Source organism: Pongo abelii, chromosome 4, assembly GCF_028885655.2.
Source record: "Pongo abelii isolate AG06213 chromosome 4, NHGRI_mPonAbe1-v2.0_pri, whole genome shotgun sequence".
Taxonomy (NCBI): Eukaryota; Metazoa; Chordata; class Mammalia; order Primates; family Hominidae; genus Pongo; species Pongo abelii.
The window spans coordinates 101,336,540-101,359,040 of record NC_071989.2 but is presented as its reverse complement, the minus strand read 5'-3'; the positions used below and the strand labels follow the sequence as shown (position 1 = coordinate 101,359,040).

At 43.0% G+C, this 22,501-nt stretch overlaps 1 long non-coding RNA gene across 1 annotated transcript; it reads right to left on the bottom strand.

Annotated features, from left to right (window-relative positions):
* Positions 1 to 448: 448 nt before the first annotated feature.
* Positions 449 to 17,616, bottom strand: LOC129059698 (uncharacterized). The gene is made up of 2 exons (XR_008525725.2): positions 17,004 to 17,616; positions 449 to 1,296 (listed from the first exon to the last, which is right to left on the bottom strand). It is a non-coding gene; the product is annotated as an uncharacterized LOC129059698 (long non-coding RNA).
* Positions 17,617 to 22,501: the final 4,885 nt, after the last annotated feature.

The window sequence follows — 22,501 nt, the reverse complement described above, 5'->3', positions numbered from 1 at the left end:
TTTCTAAGACAGTTGTTTTTAATATCTAAAATATCTCCTTAGCAAGGAAATCTGAACAACCTGTCATTAAACTGTTGTTTTATAAAATAAACTTGAATATGCCATAAATAAACATGTTTTCCAAGAGGAGTCTGGTGAGTTTAAGTTGCCTCCAAGTTCGTGTATATAGGTTCTTGATGTACTGTGTTCGATCTGAAAATAACTTACATTTCTTTTACAGCTTTCTTAAAACCTTTAGTCCCTTTTAGAGATATGCTAACTATATTATCCGTGCTAATAAGTTAGATTTTATTTCTCTGGATTATCTGCGGTTCAGTCCAAACACATGTATGTCTCTTGTTATAATCATATTTTTTACTGTAAACTGAAAGGTTGCTGTTGGTGTCTGTAATCCTAATTCATTTAAGAAAGAGTACTACTACAGAAAGTGTAAAAATTTTTCAAAAACTTTCCACATGCCTCTGTGGAGAAAAAAAAATGTCTTTAAATAAATGTGAGACACTCATCTTTGAAATATGGGTGGCAAAAAGGGGGATGATGGTGGTGGTTATTTTATTATTACTTATTAGTGGCCGTAATAATATAAAATAAAAGACTCCAGGAGGTACTCCCTTTCAAAAATTGAATACTTTCCTTCCTTCCTTATATAGAATGACTGAGTGGGAGTCTCTTGAATTGTTCGTCTTCCTTTTATCTAATATTCTATTAATCTCCAAAAAGATCAGTTTGAGTCTGGGAAAGGGTTTTTAATCAACACTTCACAGAGCTTAAAGCTACCCTACCTAAAGCGTCAGCTTTGTTAGGCGGTTTTAGATTTAAAGCATTGCAACTGTCATGCACTGTACTAAAAGTAAAGAAAGAATGTACACCAAGTGGAAGATGTTGAAAAGAGGGGAATAGCACAAAGTCGATTAACGGAGATTGGAGAATAGAAGTAGCCATCAAAGCATTCCAGCATTTATCTCAAAATCTATGTAAGGTTTTTTTTTAAAAAGCAACAATGATAGTTTTAAACCACACACTTAGGAGGGATGAATGTTGATTTAATTGATTCATTTGGATCGATGTTTTTAAAGTTTCACACCACTGATCTTTCATGTAGTGATGTCTTTAGCAGTCAGTAGTCTGACATGAGCCTTCTCAGATTTCATCAGTGGGACTCTCCATGACGTCTAAAATTATGCAACAGCCTGTGCAATGGTAACTTTAGAATTGGGAGACCTTGATGCCAAAGAGCGTGATTAGATTGAAGAACTCTTGTTAATTCCCAGCACAAAGGTTTTAGAGAAGTAGTAACTGTAAAATGAATCACAAAGGTTAAAATCACCAAATATTAAATAGTTGGCTTTAATTGCTAGATAGGAGAAAGTCATCCTGAAAGTTTGACCATGAAGTGGGTACCACACAGTGACCACTATTTTCCCCTGGAGTATAAAAAGCTTGAAAGTGGAAATTTGACTTAGTCCATGAGGCCTTCTAAGCAACTTTTCCCAGTCCTTCGCCTTGAGATTTGTGAAAAACCTTTCACTATGTCCTTTATATTGTTGGAGTTGAGTTCTGTTTGAAACAGACATGAAACATGTTTCTAGAAAGATCTAGAGAAGTCCTACATCTTTCCTTTTAGATCATTCATCTTTTTCTTCCTTGGCTATTACCTCGGGTAATATGGAGAACTGTCATAGGTAAAATAATGTTGAACTGTACTTTGTGGCCAGCCTGCAATACCAATACAAAGAATCTGAAATGAAAAGACAACCAACACCCCAAGAATGATATGTCTCTTTTTAAAGTTTACAATTTGAATAATGAATTTGGATAGAAACTTGGCAGGAAAACAAACCATGGCACCATCACATCAGCAACCATTTTCACTTTTCTGTCCAATTTCAGAGTGCATGTGTTTGTGAGTATTTCACTAGATCAGTGACAGCTCTTTATTTGCATAATTATATGCTCTGGTCTGAAGAGAAAACTAACCCCCAAATTTCATGGGTCACCAAACTGCAACAATCAATGTTTTATCACGTATGCTAAGCAAAATCTAAGAAGCTATATGAAGTTTCTTGGGGAGTTTTTACTCCTCAGAAAATTAAAGAGTTTTCTCTCCTGAATAGATTCAAAATCTTTCCAAGTTCTTTGTAACTGAATTCTGTTTGAAGGCAAAACTAGAGATTAACATGTAGATCTGGATCGTAGACTCACTAGCATTACTTCAAAGTGGCTTAAGAAGAGCAGCAGTTTGGGTGCACTAAACTTTTAAATTCTGAACACTGTCCTTCATGATTTGAGGAAAAAGAAATCACTGGTCAAATTATGATTAGCCAAAATGAAGTTCGATTAACTACAATTGAGTATAAAGTTCATTTTCTTCTTTAGAATAACTCAAGATTTAAAAAAAGACCTACCTAATTGAAAAAAATACGTATGTCTCATACACACATATTCATCCATGAGGTACATGTGCCCATTCCTGTCAATTTCACCTGAAATACACAGACAACATATACAATATGTCTATGTCTTTTCGATGCCTATGATATAGTAGGTGTTCTGTATATGTTGATTACCATGAATGTTTGTAAACTTCTGTTAAATAAATTTTTCATCTTCAATTCTGCAAGGCATTGTAATAAATATTTTAATGCTTCAAGTTCATTGAACCTGTAAATTATCTCTATGTAATGTGCATTTGTGTGTAAGGTTGGCTTTATTTCATTAAAGAAAATTTTATTTAAACTGTTGGTATCTTTAGTTTGTAGGCAATCTGCCAAATTTGAAGTACTATAAGGGATAAAGACACATGCAGAGAGAGACTTTTTATGGAGTTATTGAAATCCTGGAAAATATACCTTTACCTGAGCTATTAAAGAATATACTAGGTGCATGATTTAATTCTGCAAAAGGAGTTAGGAATTTCATTTCAGGGCATGTAATACAGTGCCTTTTATTTGAAGTGATCTGTCAGTTTCTTATCAGGCAATTTACTGTCGTCAACAAAAACATCAGGAAAAAAGAAACATTTAAGGGAAAAATTTTTCAAGAATTGCATAGTTTTGAAGTATTTTATTCTCTATCTGAAGAAAGATGAGAGGTCTTTAGGTCAGGCATCAGAAATTTCCTAAAATGTTCTTAGTCTTTCAAGTGAAAAAGAAACCAATTCTCCCAAGTTTTTAACTAAAGTTGAATTCCAAACGAAAGACATTTACCTGCTCTTGAACCTAAAAAACGTAAACCTCTGCTTGTCACGGAACACTACCCAGGACCACCACATCTCATGTTTGTTACTGTTCTTACTGTAATGTTCAGCTAATTATAACCCCTCTGCTACCCCTCCCCCCATTCATCTACCTCCCCAGAAATTGCTGTTTGGACTGAAGATCTTGGATTCCTCTGGGTGAAAATTCCTCAAAATTGAATCTGTAAAAACAAATAAATTCAAGTGTAGCATTTTTATCAAAATGAATTTGTAAGCAAATGAGTCAAAATATAAGGTTAGGGTTAGGAACTGTGTGTCTTTGAGTTAGATTAAATACATTTTATTTTTTAGATGGTATAAGTCCTTCTAAGGAAAATAATACACAATATTTAGGCCTATTAATTATTTTCTCTTTATATGACCTCTGTGGGAACATTGCTTAGAGTGTCAGATAGGGCTCTCAGTTTTCCACTCTGCCAAAGATGCAGAAAAATTTGTTATTTCCCACTGAATTCCACACATGAGGGGATTGACCCTGTGGCTATAAGGCCTAGGTTTTCTCTTTTTATCATTTTCATTTCTTTTTGCTCAGATGTCACCATATCCCATTGTGTCTGAAAAAGGTGCCTCTGATCCAGTTCATCTTCATGTACCTCCAAATAATTTTTCAAAGGTTTATTTTCTTCTTTTTTTTAGCCATAATTAAATAAATGGCTTTTTTCCAATAAATGTTCACACCTTCTCTGGGTACTTGGATAATCAGGATTTATCAACTGAAGAAATATTGATGGTTTGTTGTGGTGGTTTTGTTGGTTCCTCCCCTCCCCCCTCCCCATTTTTGCTTTTGCTTTGCATCAGTAAATTACTTAATATCATCCCCTGGAGTAACCACCTCTAAAAATAACCCTAGCACAGAGTGTCACAATTTGGCTTTCATACAGGTTTGAAAAAAAAAAGCCATTAAAATTGCATTGATCTCACAAATATTGATCTAGTGCTTTATATCAAATATCAAATGAGATGCTGTCAGTTGCTGCTGATCATTGTGTCAGCTGTTTGAATTCATGTCCCTTTCCTTCTTCATTGTCACATGGATTCCAGTTGCAGAGTCTAAGTAAGATTTTCTTGATTAAAACAAGTTCAATTACTTTCCTGTTTTTCACATTTCTGGTTGAACCAAACATAGTTTAATAGTCTACCTGAAATTTTGGCAGGTGATATGTCTGTACATGTGGGTTACAAGAGTGTGATTCAGTTCCTAGGTTATATTTCTATTTAGCCTAATCTTGAAATAATTTTAACTGTATTCTACTTTATTTCTGATCACTTGTATTTTTAAAAATAAAATTTGTTTTTTTAAAAAATGCAGTTATTAGAGTACCATTTTATAACTTAGAATGAAATCTTAACCATTTCTAATTTATACACACACTAAAATAGCAAATTCCTCCTTTTATTCTTGCTGACAAAAATATAACTATAGCTTTTGGCAGGTATGGAGTTTAGAGAATTATTTAAGTGAAATTGAATCTATATATATTTAATACTGTCTCAGTAAACTCTTGTTATCTAGCAGGTTAAGTCATGCTGTGCTTTTATTTTCCATCAAATCTGGAAATAGCTAATTGCCCCTGGATATGTTTAGAGTTTCAAATCAAGTCTCAAATCATCCTTTTTATTTCCTCCTTACTCTTTACTTTGTACATCAAGAATTGCTGATTACACTACTTTGAAAAATGGAACACTTTAAAGAAGAAGCTACCAGTTAACACTGTCTAAGCAGTAATGACTGTGAAATAAGGAATAGAACCCCCATAAAGTACTATTTAAATTGTACAGCCACATTTGTATTTTTCTACATTCGCAGGGAGAAAAAAAAATCTAGCCGCACGAGTTGTTGGTGTCCCTTTCCCTTTTATACACTTGAGCCCGGTTTGGGGACAGCAAAGCGAAATGAAGCCGCGCTCTCCCCAGCACCATGGACAGCGCCCAGAGCCCCCTCCCCCCCGCCCCCACCCGCCCCCTTCCCTCTCCCCTTCCTTGGCCAGAACCCCAAAGTTCTGGCCCTCGCCTGATTCCTCTCTCCGACCACTCCCCCGCCACAGAAAACTGGCTCCCGAAATCTTAAGATCTGAGCCTAAAGCGACAGTGACTTTAAAGAATATGCAGTTTGTGGGTGGAGAATCTTGCTTGCTCCAAGCCGGTGTTAGAGCGCCCAGAGTTTACACAACATTTGCCTGCGCGTCTCCTTGAATTTGCATCTAGTCTAAGCTGAAAGCAGCGCCACTCTTGTCATTTCTATGGCAGGGATCTTCCCTCCCCTTCCCCCTTACCCCCGAGTTTTCTGTGGCCAACTTTTCACCACCACCCATAGCTGGCAGAAGCTGTACATGACTGCAGTTTAAGAGGTCTGTACTGGGAGCATATTCTTCCCGGGCTCTGGATCTGTCTCGAGAGATCTGCATTCCAGAAGATTTAAGTCCATACCCGTCCGGCCCTTGGTCCCACGGCTCTGCCAGTGGCTGGAGCTGTCGGACTGGCTCGGGTGCGCCCAGGCACTGGTTAATTACCTCCCGGAGAGAGGCGGCTCCGCTGCGGGCGCCCAGCCCGCCGCGCTCTAAAGAGCCTGACAGCAACTTACTTGACAGCACCAAAAAGCGGACGCGTCTGGCTCAATACCCATCACCTCTTCTCCTGCTTGCAGACCTTAAGTCCAAGTTGTGCTTTTCGGCACATCTCCCTGTTTGGCTCCCTTTTTTTTTGCTGTCGCGTTAAGCAAAGTACAATAGAGGAAGATCACTTCCGTGTGGTATCTTTTTCATTGCGTGGTCTCCCTAGCAACACTTAAGTTGCCACTCCTAAGATAAGATTAGTTTTTTGTAAATTTCAAATTGCACCTTGCTATATATTGAAACTCTCCTCACTTGCTGAGTTTTGAGTGAAATCTCTTGCTTCCCACCAGGACCCCATTCTGGTCACCCACTCTTTTGAACCGATGTTGGGGACGAAAATACTAGGTTTAGAGTAGGTGAAACGGTCAAAACCAAATTTCTATTAAATATCAATTGCACTAAAATAATTTCAAACCAACTTGATCCAAACTTTGCTAGAAACAGTCAGGAATAAGTGAAAAGGGAGATAACCCTAATATCTTAAGTTAACGGGTTTCTTGCCTATAAAATGCCCTCAATAAATTTATTTGAAAACTGCTTCTTTATAGTAACATGAACTACAATACGTTTCAGGATAAATTATTATCTATTTGCCATAGTATTGCAAGGAAAATTTTCAGTAGACTAAAGCAAAATTTAGCTTCAAAACACTTTATTTTTATGTCCCATAAGACATACAAATATTTTATTAACTCCTTCACGGGTTAACAATTTAGTTTGTTTTCTCCGAACAGCCATCATCAACACACTGCTTTCTAATAGCACTGCTTGCACAAACTTTTTGTCTTTTCTTAGTCTGCAAAGTCACTGCTGAATTCTCCTCAAAGATTTTTTTTTTTTTTCCCGTAGTTTGGTCATTTTTTCCATCTCAAGAGTCATTTTGCCCAAATACTAAGGTAAATCCATGCTGCTAGAGAAACTCGGCCATGCGGGAAACTAAACTAGCAACACGACCCTCCTACGAAAACGGGGGACAACTCACGTTAGCTAATGCAGTTTGGCATCTGAAGTGTGCAGCGTAGCGAAGACCTGTTGAATAATAGTGACTTGAAGACTCGAATATTCTAGACTAGGATCCATCTCCCACTATCTAAACCCGCAACTGAAATATCTACATAATGTTTGCATATCTTTGGCCAGTACCCTTTTGGGGAGCTTCCATGAGCTGAGCTTCCTTCCATCTTTGGATAAATTCGTTCTAGCCTTCCGGAATTCAGGAGCAAGCAAAGGGAATCAGGTGCAGAGAAGGACGTGAGGTTTTCCTCTGTCGGGGCTAGGGGAGTTGTGGAGCTTTGGGGTGGAATGGACAGCGCTTATTGAACTCCTGGGTGCCTAAGGTTTACTCTCTCAGTCTGGGTTTTGGGAATCGCTTTCTTTCACAAGGGATTTCCTTTATGACTTGGAGGAAAGGGGTAGTTAAGATCTGCATTTCATTAATCAAGAATTTCTTACTTTTTTTTTAAGAAAAAGTATGCTCCTAATCCAGTTTCAGAATGACTTTTCTGGATTATTGTAAGTACGTCAGAAACTCCCAGACCTGAGTAGAAATTTCAGAACCACTTTTGCCAGAGAAAACTGTGAAGAAAAGAAGCATGGCAAACTCATTTTCTTTATAATAAATCAGAACATTGAGGATACTGTTCAGGTCCCCCCGAGAGGAGCATCTTCAGTGATGTTTGCTCGCCATCTGTGTGTGTTCGGTGAAACTCTAAACCATTTTACAGCATAGATGACTATTTTTTTCCTTATTATCCAAGCTTTTGTTTTAATTAAAACCCTACTATTCCATAGGATTGCTGCTGTTGTATCCATTTTTTTCCCCTTCAAAGTCTTTTAAAATAAGTTTCCTTGTCTCTTGCCCATTTGTCAATGTCAAATATACACTGCCTATTTAGTTAAAGAAAAGTGTGTATTTCATATGTTATAAAAGAACAGCCTTCTTTATTTGGTTTCTTGGAAATCAATAATCTCTTAAACGTTTACCAGGACCCCTTGGGGAAGGGAGAGATGTAAACAATAACTACCAAACTTCAACATGACAATATCGGTTAAAATCTGCAGGATGATCATTCGAATGTGGAGATGTAAAGGGGGATGACTTCAAACTTCCGCGATTACGGAAGAAGGGACCCCAGGTGTCTGATGCCTGGCTTCATCCTCTGCAACTTGCAAGGGAGTTATCTTGGAGAGTGGGGAGTTAATTCTAAACTTCTTTACCAGGCATTTTAGTAGCCACGCTGGTCTTCAAATAATTTAATTGGGAGGTGGCTGGATGACCACAGAGAGGTTGCAAAATATAGTTATCCCCATTAAAAGAAATACCATGATTTCAGTCTTTCCTGACATAATTAAAGGCTTTGGTAACATTCCTTTATTTTGCCTCATGCTGTGAAAAAAAATCACTTACTTCTCCAGCAAATGAAACTTTAAAATAAATTCTGCAGTTTAATTTCTGCTTTTAAAAGTTAGTAGGTATACGAGGAAACAGAGAAAGCTCATTAGAACAACCGAGTTACACTTCAGCTATTTAGCAGTTTAACATTAGAGGGAAGAATACAGCCAGTTTTCAACTTAGCCAACTTTTAAAACTACATGTGTTCCTGGAAAATAATACCCGACTAGAGTCAATTTGCATGAGATTCTAAGCTAGGATCTCAAGAAGGTGATAAAATATATGAAATTTCTTGAGTAAATGGTTGGGGAGGATTTGTAAGCATTTGAGGATCTAGTGATCTATTAGAAGCACAATGCACTCAAATTTGAATTTTCTTGATCAACTTTCAACCCTGAAAAAATGAGAGCCATTTGCTTAACTTAATCTGTAACATATGTTTGCACCAGTAGCAGGTTTTTTGGTGTGGCTGGGGCTGATCAAGTTGTAAATTTTCTGCTTTAGGTTTTCAGCGCCTGCTAGTTTCAGCCTAACACCTAGATAGTGTCTTTGCCAGGTTCTTCACCAAAGCAGCCAAGGTTTGACAAAAGGTTTCCAAACCACCCAGCTCTGTGTGTTGTTAATTTCCCCCAAAGGTAGAACATTTCTATACAAATTAGTTTCCAAATCCTAAAAGCAAGTAACAAGTTAAACTCTCCTATGTCAAAGTGTTTAAAGTTATAAAGAGATATTTTTAATTTGCAACCGTTGCCTTCCTCACCTGCAATCCTTTCTTTAAAAAACAGACAATGGTATGAGAGAAGTGGGTGCTGTGAAAATGACATCTTCATTCGACAAAACCATATTCAGGTCTTTTTGGTTTAACTTAATTTTTTCCACCAGAAATTTAGAACTACTGATTTTCTCTCTTCATGCTTCAACACAAAGGAATCCCTCCAAAAGTGTTTTGAATATCTGAGAAGAATCATTTAGTGATTGAAATAAATATACATTAGAATCTACAAATCATTCTTCTTGTGAAACAAGCTGTGTAGTGACTTTCATTACTAATATTAAAATATATCTCTTTGTAGACATAAATTTTTAGTACTTGGGCTATAAAGAAATCATAATACTTTTTCAATCAATTAATGCTATCTCATAATGACAAATGAAAGTAATAAGTTCCCCACATCAGCCTGATTCATCTTCGAGTGAGAATGGGGAGTAGTGGTGGGAGAAGGTGGTGGACTCTAGTGGGAAACCTCAAAGATTGTAAATCACCATCTGGACCTGCTGAGTTGTCCTCTTGAAAACCTCAATCAGGTTCTTGGAGGAAAGTTACTACGGTGCCTTTTTAAGTGCACCAGAACAGGTAATTGAACCACAAATGTGCCATAAATTTAGGTGCAGAGTTTCCCTGAATTTCATTATTATATGGATTAAGATGGGCAGCTCTCACCTGGACGATACCTTAATCAAAAAGAGAACAAGTGTGATGAAAACAAGGGCAATAATAACATTACCAGCACTGTACTAATCAAATGCCCACAAATAGTTCAGAACAACGGTGCTAAAAAGCCGCTGTAATTCTGAAACAGAAAGTCCTGAGACACCGAGCGCCATCTAGCAAGCAAAGTTAGAATCAAAGTACGCCTGAGTCAAGCACAGAGCACAGAGGGACAGGGGATGGGGAGGTAAAGGAGGACTTCGAGATCACTTGCTGTGATTTAACCATCCACCCAGTCTCACCTGAGCCCAGAGCTGCCTGTAAGTTTCTGCTCTTCGCCCCACCGACCAGCTCAAATAAACTTAACAACTGAGGTGAGACAGACCGTTTCTGCCTCCAGCCAAGGCTAAAGGACAGTTCCTCGCAGGATTGCTTATTGTCTTTAATTAGAACAGGCCGCTTCTCCATCCCCTCCTACCATCTCCCTAAAACCAGCCCACGGTCTAACTAGTTTTGCACCTTCTTATCCAAATGGGGACAAAGAGCAGTGCCTGAAAGGCTCACCTTGGGCTGAAATGATTCCCAGGGCTTCAGCGCAGAGGAAAGCGCATCGCTGGGAAAACATAGCACGATTTGAGAAGTCATTCTGAGTTTACACGGCTGCCCAGACGCCTCCTGACAGGCGATCTGAGCTCTCTCCGAGTGGCATAAGACACATATTTACTTAACAAGCCACTGATGGTCATGGAAATGGAATGCTGCCTCCTAAATATAAATGCTATAACTTTATTCTTCTCCAGGCAACTGGGTCTTTGATATTTTCTTTGGCTGAAGAAAAGTCAAAGGTAGCTAGAAAGCTAGAAAGCTACCCTGTTAGTGTGTAGCTTGAAGGGGGTGGGGGTGGGATTGAAACAGTTTTTAAAAATAATTTTAAAGTTTGAATAATATTACCTAATTATATGAATATTATTTGGAACTGGGCTAACAATGTAACTACAAAATAAAGCTTCTGGGATTTCAATGTGAAGAAAGTAAAGAATAATCTGCTGGTTTCTGTAGAGGCAGGTACCCCATATTTTTCCTTTAAACCAGTCCATCTGAATTCCAAAGACTGAGAGAGTTCATCTCAATAATATGTGTGCTTTCTAAAGAGTCTTTCTGGAATTTCATTTTAAGGCTGGAAAATAATCCAGTGTATATACATGCTAGTCTTAAACTACTCTTAATTTCCTGCTATTGAATATTGCCTCTATAATAGCTCATTGATTCACATTGTTCTTAGAATACAGAGCCAGAGCTAGGGTTTTCTATTGTTCTTTCCTCATCTCCACCGCCCCACACACAATTTTTTCCCAGTGAAGTGAAGTTTTGTAAAATAACGACAAAAACAAAAACAAAGAAATTAGAAAATGAAATATTAAAATATTCCTGTTGAATCTCAAATGCTACTCCAATCTCAGGTTTGCTCCTCAATGAACATAAGCACAATAGATATGAAATAACAGTCCTCTTGATTTTTCTACTGTGCTATTTGCTGTGCAAAACAACCACATTAAGAATAAAGGAAGCTTGAGATAAGAATATGCTCAACACGCTCACAGGTCATAGTACTTACAGGAAAAAAAAATCTCAGAAAAATCACAACCCACCCAACAAACCTAAGCCAATAGAGACTTCATAGTTTAACCAACAATTTAGAACACATCTAATACATTTCTGCAAAACCTCCTTTTCTCCTTATGCCTGAAAATATGTGTAAAGATCTGAGGATGAACAGTAGACACAATTCATGCTCTCTCTTATTTCCCTCTCCCTCTCTGAAGTTCAGAGGAAAAGTTCCCAAGGCAGTCTTGCCTCCGGATACCAATAAAAATTTAACTTTGTGTGTGTGTGTGTGTGTGTGTGTGTGTGTCTTGTTAAATAGTACATTTCTCCCATCAAGGTCTTCTTAAACACGGAACCTTCTCATAGACAGGGTACCCAGCTGTTTAATTTAACATTGATTTATTGCTTTTAAAAGTAAATTTACACACATGCCAGCAGCGCTCCGTTTTGTTTCCCCAGACTCTCAGATTTATTTTCTACTTAGCGCTTGTCTGACAAAACAATGTCCTTTAACTTTATTACACATCGATGAGGAAATCTGTCTTATTTTTGTTCAGATTTATTGCTGTGTTACTTGTGGGGACTTTTGTGATCCAGAAAGGCTCAGGTCCGAAAATAAATAGAAAATTAAACAGAGTTGATCACAAAATAATGATCAAAACCTTAGAATATGGCCCAGCCTATACCAGCCTGCTGGGGGGTGAGGTGGGGTGGGACAGAGGCTGATGCTCCCCTAGTGAGCACAGTTGCTCTGGAAGAAAACAAAATGTCTTTAATGGACAGGTAGCGTTTGAAGGTGGAGTAGCCAAATCTGGGTTCTGTAATATCTCCAGGTTCTTGGTTGAAATGTATTTGGAATTACAGGGCAGGGAGGTGCATCTGCGGGACTCCCTACCCCATGGCGGCCTTACCTCCGTGCAGAACTCCCAATTATCACACGTTCGTGATGACTGAGCCCAAGGGAATTAAGATGGACTTTGAAGCAGCTTTTACGGTACACTTCATCTACATTTGGGTTTTCTTTAGTTCTCATTAAAAGGGCCACTTTCTTCTTTTCATTGATATATGTCTTTGTGTCCTTCATTTCACACTCTTAAAAAAAGTTCTCTCATCAGATCAAGTGCAAAAAGGAGGGGACGACATAATAACCATCATAATCATGATAACAACAACAACAACAAACAAGTGGTACTGTGGGTTTAAATCTTTTTTAAAAGAAGGTTTTCTCCTGTATATGGCATGGCCCTCCAATTAAAAAAAAAAAAAGCTGGGGTTGAGAATGAGGATAATAAAAGTGTTTCTAAGGTTAAATTACATGAAGGCAGGCTTTAAAAAAATCTCTGTATGTGATGAGCTTTCCTCTCCCATCCTGATTTCTCACAGAGACATTCAGTAATCACTTTAGAGCTGTTCACATGAGGAAATGAGGACACTATCTTTTCTAGTAAGAAGTGAAGATGTGACAGGTTTTGTTATTGGAATGAGGGAGAACTTCATAAGATATTCCCTTTTCTCGCCCCTACAAACCCAGCATCTTTAAAACCCCCTGTCTGAAAGCGTGACTCGTCTGTTGCCTTTCCACTCTGGTCAGTGAGTCCTCGAAAACACCATGACATATTTCAATAATTCTGACAAACTCAAGAAGATTTTTTAAAGTTAATGAATCATTCTTTCTCCTGAAAACACATAAAAACACGCTTGTGCACGCAATTTCAATCTAATGAGAGAAAGAAAGAAAAGGGAAGGAAGGAAGGAAAGAAGGAAGGAAAGAAGGGAGGGAGGGAGGGAAGGAAAGAAAGGAAAGGAGGTAAGGACAGAAAGGAAAGAAAGAAAAATACGAAAAAAGGAAAGGAAAAAATATCCCTCTTTAAAAGGAGGGAGGGGGAGTAACTGCGAAACATTGAAAATTCTCCTATTCATATTAGGAGCTTCTTCTTCTTTTTTTTTCTGTTTGCCCTTTGAAAAGGGTCCTGTCACTCAGAAAGGGGCTGTTTCTTCAACCTCCTCTCCATCCACCCACCAGCCGGCCCCCCTCAGCCTCGCAGCCCTGCCCCGGCCCACCCCGCGGCCCTCCCAGCGCACACACAGTTTCTTCCAAGTGCTTTTTCAAGTAAGAGTCGGAGAGATGAGAGGTGCGGCTTCTCCAGAGCGGAGCCAGACAAGTACTTCTCATCCCGGCGGAGGGCGGCCCGGTGCGGCCCGCCCGAGGCCCGGACGTTCTTTTTATGTCAGGAAGCCCCACGGCCCCCCGGGCTGGCCGCCCCTCCCCGCGGCTGGACCGCGACGCCGCGCTCGGGCCTGTCACGTGGCCGCGCCCCCGTGCCCCCGCGGAGCCCTTTGTTAAGCCCCTGGGTCCCCACACACGGCCGCCGCGGCTGGGGCGGTGCCGTAGGGTGGATGCACCCGGAAGACGATCGGGGTACCCTGGCTTTGCCTCGGCTCACCACACAGCCCCCAAACACCTTGGGCGGAGGCCCCAAGCACTTGGCAAATCAAGATTGTCAGTCCTTTGGGGAAAACGGCCCTGGGCCACCTCCAGTGTTTCAAACCAAAGGCACAAAGTGGGGCAAGGGGGCCAGTGGAGGGCGCGCCTCTGCACAGGGGTGTAACCACTGGGCTGACTTCCCTCCTCCTTTCCATTCCGCCTCACCAGTTCCTCGCATTTTTTTTTTTCTCTTCTCTTATCCTCTGCCACGCTCAGAGGCTCAGTGGGTGGGAGTGTGTGTGTAAATGTGTGTGTGGTGTGTGTATGTGCGTGCATGTGCAGTTAGGTGGAAATTTCATAAGAATATGTCCTAGGCTTATCAACTTGCTAGGGTGAGGGAGGATGTTCTCCAGTAAATGGACTGGAGGGAGAGTTTAAGCGACTTATTTGGAAGGAAATAGGGGGTCAGATTTGGTTTAAGTGGAACATCTGCAAAACATTCAAGCAGCTTATTCAACAAAGAATCTAGCCATTTATTGTAGAAATAATAAAAAGCCACTAATGATTATAGTTCCCACCCCTTCCCCCAAAAGGCCAAATCCTAATGAAATAATTCAAAGGTAGGCCTCATTTCCTAATAGTGGAATTAAACAACAACAAAAAAGAGCCCAACTAAACTTTCCAGCTCGGCCTTCTTAAGGGCCTGGGAACCTTGCTGAGAAATTAGGTAAATAAAAGGCGAGTTGGAATTTCTGTTGAGCTGAGGCTGCAGTGCCCCGACTTGCACATAGTTCTGCCTTGATACGCAATTAAATTACAGTAAATTCCTCTTTAAATAATAAAATTTGGAAGACTCCTCAGGATTCGAAGATGTCTGGGGTTAAGTAGCTTTTAAAACGTCAGTTTTTAAATGGCTTGTGCAATGAATAGCTACCTTTAAATTCTAAAACCATTATAAATATGCTATACATCTGGGTGCCAGTTTATCTCTCCATATTTCTTTTTAAAATGAGGAAAGCATTCATAAAAAGCTACTTGGCACACTTTATTTTAGGAAAGCAGATGTTAATTTTTTCACGTATCATTTTATGACCAAGTACATGTGTAACGTTGGAAAGCATCCAGAACGCCTCTATTATTTGCTAAATGACTGTTAGTTGAGGCATATTATTCTCAGCCTAACCACGGTATAGGTTATATCAATAAAGTAAACATCTGTGATTTTGTTTTTAACTAGGGGAGGGGAGTAGAAAAAGGCAGAGGAGTAGAAAAGAGGCAGGGAGAGGAGAGTTTAGGTAGGAAGAGCACACCTGCGTTGTAGCAAATAGGATATTTATATTGTTCGGTGCAAAACAAAGTCCCTCAGTCAGGCACTCGGGGATATTTACATGGCGGGAGATAAAGTTGAAAGCCTTTTCCGGCGTGCCAAATGGGATTCTCCCAGTGGCCTTCTGCGTAGCAAGATAACAGGTACCAAGTGCTCCTGGCGGCGTCGGGCCTTCTCCCGCCGGCTCCCCTTCCCTGCACGCCAGCCCCAGGCCCAGACTGGGTTGAGCCAGGCGCTCAGGCTCTAGGAATTCCCAGACACCGCGGAAATTTCAGCGGGGTTCCCAGCCTAGAAATATGCTCAAGAAGCGTCCTCATTTGCCCTGCGTCGCTCGAGGACGCCGGCGCCCAGGATAAGCCAGTGGGGTGATAATTAATGGAATACAATATTTATGGTCCGATGTATTGACTCTGAGGCAAGCGCGCCATGTAGAGTCCGTGGGGGTCTGACAAACAGGGGTGAGTGAACAAACATAATGACCGGAGTACTTATGTCTATCCGGTTTACTCACTTAAACCCGAGGTATGTAACATCACAATAAATATTAATATCCACCTCGACAGACCCACAGCACCGCTGTCCTCCTAAACTCTCCCTTCCTGAGCGCTGCCCTTTACAGAAAGGCCAGAGAGGAGGTTTTTAACATAAAATGCTGCAAATATGAAAAATAGGTCACCAATAAAATTGGTCTCAGCATGGAGCGTAATTGCAACAAAGTGCCGCCGAGTAAAATCGAGGAGTGAGCTGGCTGAGGCGGCACAGTCGCGAACCATCTGGTGTGTATTAAGAGTGGTGCTGTAAATATTGCTGAGAGCTAATGCATTATCGGCTTCTATAAGTGCACAGGGCCTGTAAGCTTTCCATATGTTAGAATATGTAGATCGGGTGAGAGCAGGGAAAGGTGTCTTATCAATCACAGGCTTCTAAAGCACTGTTTTGCCCACTCTTTGTGGATTTTTGACCCCCCAAAGTGTGGGATATTCATTATCATTCTCTCCCCCCACCACCCTTTTTCCTCTTCTCTCAATTCCTCTTTCTCTTTTTCTCTTGCTCTTTCTCCCAGCTCCTTCCTTCCATCCCCTCCTCCTCTCTCCCCTCTCTCCAAGGGGATAGGGCAGGCATTGCTGACGTCACTTCACATCAGTAAAAGAGAGTAACTGTTTCAGAAAGGAAGAAAAAAATCATCTGTTTTTCATCAGTACTAAAGTTTTGCCTCTTTAATAGAAATGGGCTGCCCAGGCTGAGTACTCCTTGTGTTTTGAAGCTTATAACCACTACTACCCCCTTTTGGAGGGTGGCCCAAGAGGTGGGGAGGTGTTCTTCATCCTGTGAGCTGATTCATTTTATAAGTGGTTTTAATGCCAGAATCAGCTCAAATAGATGAAACTAATTAAAATAAGGTGCAAAGATAATGTCTTCTAGAAAAGATTTCACATCTACACCTCCTAGGCAAATTTTGTCAAGGAGGGTGGAGGGCTCCTGGTTCCATGACACTTCTGCTTTGAGTCCTGGAACTTCTTCCTTTCTCTGGAGCCTCCCTCCGTAATTCCACCCCCCACATACCTAACCGCCACACACAGCACAGCTAATAAATTTCCTGCTGTCACATTACTTTTCTGGGGAAAACAGAGTCCTCCTTTTCCTGATGATACCCCACATCTGAGAGTTTACTGTAATTACCCCCCATCTCCTCTGAACCCTTCTCCACATATTCCTCAGCTACAAGTTTTTAGTCAAATCCAGTGCTAGGAAGTTTATTTATGTTGTCCCACAGAGATCATTTTCTGTCTCTTAAAATTGGCCTGGTCTGTTATTCTTCCTACTTTCCTTCTCCTTCCTTTTCTCCCCACCTCTCCCTCCTGTGCACATATAGTACAAACCTCCAGCACTTCTAATGTGGATAAACCTGCTGGTCATGACAACCCAAGTTCAATCAGCAAATAAATAAAACTCTTACTTTTCTTTTTTGGCTGCCGGCTGCACTCCCCCTCTGGCCGTTGCCTCCTTTAATTATAGGAGCTATATTTCTTCCCTGGGAGACATTCGAGGGGATTTTTAGTTGGAAACTCGTTTCTGCTGAGTTATTTTGGAGCCAGGACCAGTGAGTGAGTGGCCCGTACCCAGAGGCTTTGAGTGAAGTGCAGATTGAGACATATCGAGTTCCCTTTAAAAGGATCATTTCATGTGGGAGGTTGGACACAAAGTTTGCACTCGTGACTGGCATTCCAGTGAGAGACATGCATATTTTAAAACAACAAAGCAAGCTGGAAAGAAAGCTTAGGGGAGGGGGAAAAACTTGGAAAGAAGTTACTAAGTGACAAACATCTGTCAACATGGGATAATTTGTACACTCCAGTGTAAAACTATCTGCCTAGTTTGATGGAGTTCAAGGAACAGGATCTGGGAGAGCAAAGTGGATACATGTTTATCCCCGTGAGATATGGCCAAAAGACACTTTTCCTCCAAATAGGTGTAAGGTCATTAAAACTGCATGATTGAGCATAATTTTTAAATGCTTCTTACAATAATAGAAGTTTCTAAAATTGCATTTTTCTGATAGTTAATACAAAACTAGATCTATGTAATTTTAAGATGTATTTCATTTAAAAAACAATGGAGAGCAATAAAATAATGAGCAAGATGCTTATTACAGAAAACACAATGAATTTTATCTCATAATAAAATATGACCAAGAGAAAGAAAGGGGCGTGGGAAGCTCAAACAACCCCTGATTGCTATGTTGTAGAAAGCTTTAACTAAAAGTACCAGCTTTACATGTGTATGTGAATCAAACATGTAAACATCCACCTCTCTTTGTGTCAACAAGGAAAAATGGCAAAATATTTTCAGAGAATTTTTCTCTCCCATTTAAGCTTGCAGTTTCAACAAGCATATTATACTTTGAGAGAGAAAAGCAAAAAAGTTCCCTCTTTAAGAGGAAAGTTTTTAAAAGCAGAGTGAAAGATCAGGCAAGATCCTGGTATGTCTTTTTTTAGGCACTGAATCTCCAACAACCACATGGAAGTTCAGGCTCCAGCTTCCACCGAGAAATCTTTTTCTCCTCCAGATCTGAAGACAAAAGGAGAAGAGGCCTGGTGGTGAGCGGGATATCTCTGTTAGTTGTCAGCGCAGGTCCATGGGTTAGGAATGCTAATGAGCCTCTTGGCCAGCTGAAGACTTGGTTTTCTCTCTCGCACACCCTGACGCTCACATACACTCGGGCTCTTGCATGCCGACTGACAAGCACACAGACAGAGCCTCGTGCACGACCCTGTCTCTCTCCTCTTTCCTCTGAGCCCAGAGATCGATCGCTGACCCCACGGTTGGGCCAACGCTTTATTTATCTGGCTGCGCAATGATATTATCAGCCTTAAACGTTATATACAGCAAATGTCTTCCTAAATCAACACAATAGGATAGCTTGCAGAGACCAGCCTGGTCTTTCTTAAAGAAATCCCTCGCTATCTCTTTCTCTTTTTCCTCTCCCCTGCAGGCACCCCTTCTTCCTTCCTCCTTTTCACCTGGGGGTATTTTATATGCTGGACTTGGGGATTTGATCCTTTGCTTTCAGCTTGGTTAGAGGAGGCCTTCGCAGACCAGGAGATGGATAGACACCATTATCCAGCCATCACTGAGATCCCCATCAGGGGTTCCCTTGTCAGCCGGATCCAACTGTCTAAAGCCACTCTATTCACATGATCCGAATTTCTCAAAATTGGGGTAGAAGAGAAGGCGAGGGGTGGGGAATGGAGTGTGCAACCTTGCACCGTGTTAATTGTTTTCTTTCCTCTCAATTACATTCATAAACCTATTTTCTGCATTGCATGTTATTTCTTTGTGCTTCAAAATTGAAACCACGTGCAGCTTTCTCCCCTCCGCACACACAATAAATGCGCTGCCCCCTCCCCCAAACCCATCACCCAACTGTTTACATCTTGGTTACTCACTCTGCGCTCCGGCCCCCGGAGAAGAAATTGGCCCCATGGGACTTGATGAGGCTTTGTGAAAGCATCTCTCAAATCCGTATCTCGGGCCCCCGCTCTCGCAGAAAGGCTCCTGGATTTGCCTCCCGGGCCTCCCCACTACCCTCTCCTCGTACAGGTGGTTGAGGCTTACACAGGGAGAGCTAGTAGAGAGGACATCCAGGGAGAAAGGCAGCTCCGCAGTGTCCAGCCAGGACCACTCACCACCCACCCCACACCTTGGCTCGCCTGCCAGCCAGGGTCAGCTGTGACCACGGGCGTGCCTCTGCCAGTCCCTGGTCCCCACACCCTGGGCGTTGCAGATCCCGCACAGGGAGAGGCTACTCCCTGGGGAGCATTCCAACCCCAGGTTCTCCCAGGCAAAGAAGTCCCACTATAAATAAATAAATAAACTCCAAGGGGGGGAGGGGGAGCTGGAAAATGGATTCGCTGACAAGGAGAGATAATAAATGAGAGGCGCTTTCAGATAGATATCTCAGACGTGAAATTGCGCCCAGCTGGTTGTGTAAGCAAACAAATAGTTTCATGTTAGGAACTCTCAACTTGTGGCTTGATGAATAGGACACGACAGAGGTAAATGGGTCTTTAACTCATTTAGGAATACAACTCTTTGGCTTCCCAATTGAAAGGCCCAGTGACGCCACGGATCCTGAGCAGGCCCTTTAACAAGAGTTTTATTAGTTCCCACTTGTGTCCCCCTCCACTCCTCCTCACGCTCCTCACGGTCTGCTATTTGCAGAGACATTCAGGTGATTTGTTCTGAGGAATTGCGGAGCTCACAGGAGGCAATTCTGCCACTGTAGGAGTTATAAGGAGTGCCTACGATGAAAGAAGAGGAGAAAGATTTTTAAAAATAAAATCCCCCCACCGCTCTACATGCTTCAAGCAGACAAGCTCAGGTGGGCTCAGATAGAGGGGACTCCAGATCCCCATCACCCCTGAATGCAAAGCTGGGTGTTCAGACCTCTTGGGAGCCAACCAAGACCCTTTGTGGCTGCCAGAGTTTAAGAGCCTGGACCAACTGGAAGGGTGGAGTCCCCAAAGCTCATGGTTCTCCTGGTGAGCAGGAGGGACCCGCATTCCAACCATAGGCTTCCACTCAGCCTGGTCCCAGGTTGGGATGTGTGTGTGGGAACAAAGGTCATACTTTTCCTCCCTAGCACCAGGCCTTGTTCCCTGGCTGCGGATAAGGTGCAGACTCCTTCCCTAGTGATTCCCAGAGAAGAGCACGTCCTGAGATGGCTTTTCTGATGTTTTCCACAAAGCTTGTGGCTAAGGTAGTTTAAACAGACTTCAAAGCTCTTAAAGTTCTCAGTTGTCCAGCAAGCCTTTGGGTTAGAACAGCGAACGTTTGACTCTCCTATGTCACTGGTGATTTCGAGAGGGAAGTCATCTTATGTGGGCCGCCCTCCAACTGTTAAGAAGAATTTCCTTTTGCCCTGGGGAAAGAGTCGGCTCTACCCCGCCCAGTTAGCCCAGCCCTATTCTCCTGACTCTTTAGGGCTTGCCACCCCCTCTGCAGGCGAGGTGTGGCTGAGAGCCCAGGGCGACTGCCCGGCCTACACCTGCTGGGAGCCTCAAGCCCCGGTTCCACGGCTCCCCCTGGCGCCCCGCATGAAGGTGGGCTCACTGCTCAGGAACCTTCTGGAGGCCACCCAGGCAGAGGAGGCTCCCAGCTACTCCACCTTGCCTCCTGCCCAGGTCCTGGGCCACAGCGGCAACCGGGGGCTAGGGAGACACAGGACGCTGAACCCAGGGCAGCCGGGGCCCCTACTGGGGCCTGTCCCTCCGCGCCGAGCGGAAACCCCTGACCGCTCCGCCCTCAGCCCGCAGGACCGGCCACTGTCAGCCCAGCCCGGGAGGGGTGGGGGAGCCTTCACATCGCCAGAACTGAGAGCAGAGGGTACTTTCCAATTATCAGAAGGCTCAACTCGTTGCTCAGATAGCCGCGTCTCAGCTCCCAAACTTCCCCTTAGCGCGTCCAGATTCCTGTCTGCGCTCTCTGTGAGGGAAAGCCAAGGGCTCCTACAACCTGTTCGGCCCGGCGGGGACGGCCCCGTGACCCCTGATTCGAGGGAGGCTCTGTCTCTCTCTGGATGAGACACACAGAGACCTCCGGTCCTGAAAAGACGACTCTGTGGGTAATGCAGACGGGGGCCACCCCAGTCACAGAAGAGACAGAGGAGAAACCCACTGCGGGGAGATGGCGTGGGCAGGACGGGCCTGCGGAGCACTGGAGAACCCCCGCCTCTCCCTTCCTTTCAGCCCTAGGGCCTCCTGCTCCTAGAGGAGCCCGGGAGGGAGGCTGGGCGGCCATAGGAGGGCCTGCACTTCTTCCTAGGCTGTGAAGATTGGCCCCAGGCTTCAGCCCAGCCTTAGAAAGGTCGCTGGGATTCCCGAGGTCATGGGCAACGTTCCAGCCCCGTGGAGCAAGAGCCAAGTTAACCACTGTCACCTCTGGACACTAAAGCACGCGCGGGTACATCTCGGGCTACTGCAGCTGGCGGGCCAGTCTACACTGGGCGCCTTGCGCTTGGGCCTCCATATTGAGATTAATTGAAAAATACGTTTCCGACCTACGAAAATGTTTATCTGTTTTCATCAGAGGGATCACACTGCAATGAATATATTTACATCTCATTTCAAGAAAGGCAGGAAAGATCGCTGAGCTCTCCGAGGCAGCTCGTCTCCCCTCCCCCTCGGAATCCTGGTTGCAGCTCACCCCATCCCAATCCGGATCCGGCAGCCAGTGGGGCTCCCTGATACTTCTTGGGAAGCGGTCAGGGGTTAACTATGGGCTCTCCCCAACCCCTCCTGCCTTAGGTGTCCAACCTGCAGGGAAGTCAACACAGGCCCAAAGACGTTGTTCCTGGGCGTGGTGCAGAGGATGCGGCCCGGGGAGGGATAAAACGGGCCCCAGTGTCTCCATATCCTACCTGCCTGGCCGCCCTAGCTCAGGCCGGTCCCCAGGCTGGCCCAGGCTGCGGATCGTGGGCCTGCAGTGGCTTCTCCACAGAGAGTGCGGCACTGCCCATGCTGCGCTGCATCCAGAATATTAAAAACCACAAGCGGGTTGGAGTGTAGGAGCTTGTTAATGCATTTGATGGCGGGGGATGCCGGGGGGACGTGGAGACTTCCAGATAGCACACTGAAAGCAAAACATTGCCAGTGACTTCTGAAAGTGAAGCTCTTCCCTCATCCGGGCCTGTTTGGGGCTGAGGGAAGGGGGAGGGGTGAGAGGTGTTATTTTAAAAGATCTGGCTTTATTAATACGTTAAGAAAGAGCTCCCTTGGCAGTATGTGTTCTCGCAGCGCCCGCTCTGATCCTATAAAACATTCATGCTCCGAAAGCTGTTACAGAGAGCTGACCCCCAAGCACACCCACCGACAGGCCTCAGCGGGAGGCTTCTGCCCTCAAAGGGCCACTAGGGCCCAAATACCTCTTCTGTGAAGAACCCGCTCCAGCCCTCTG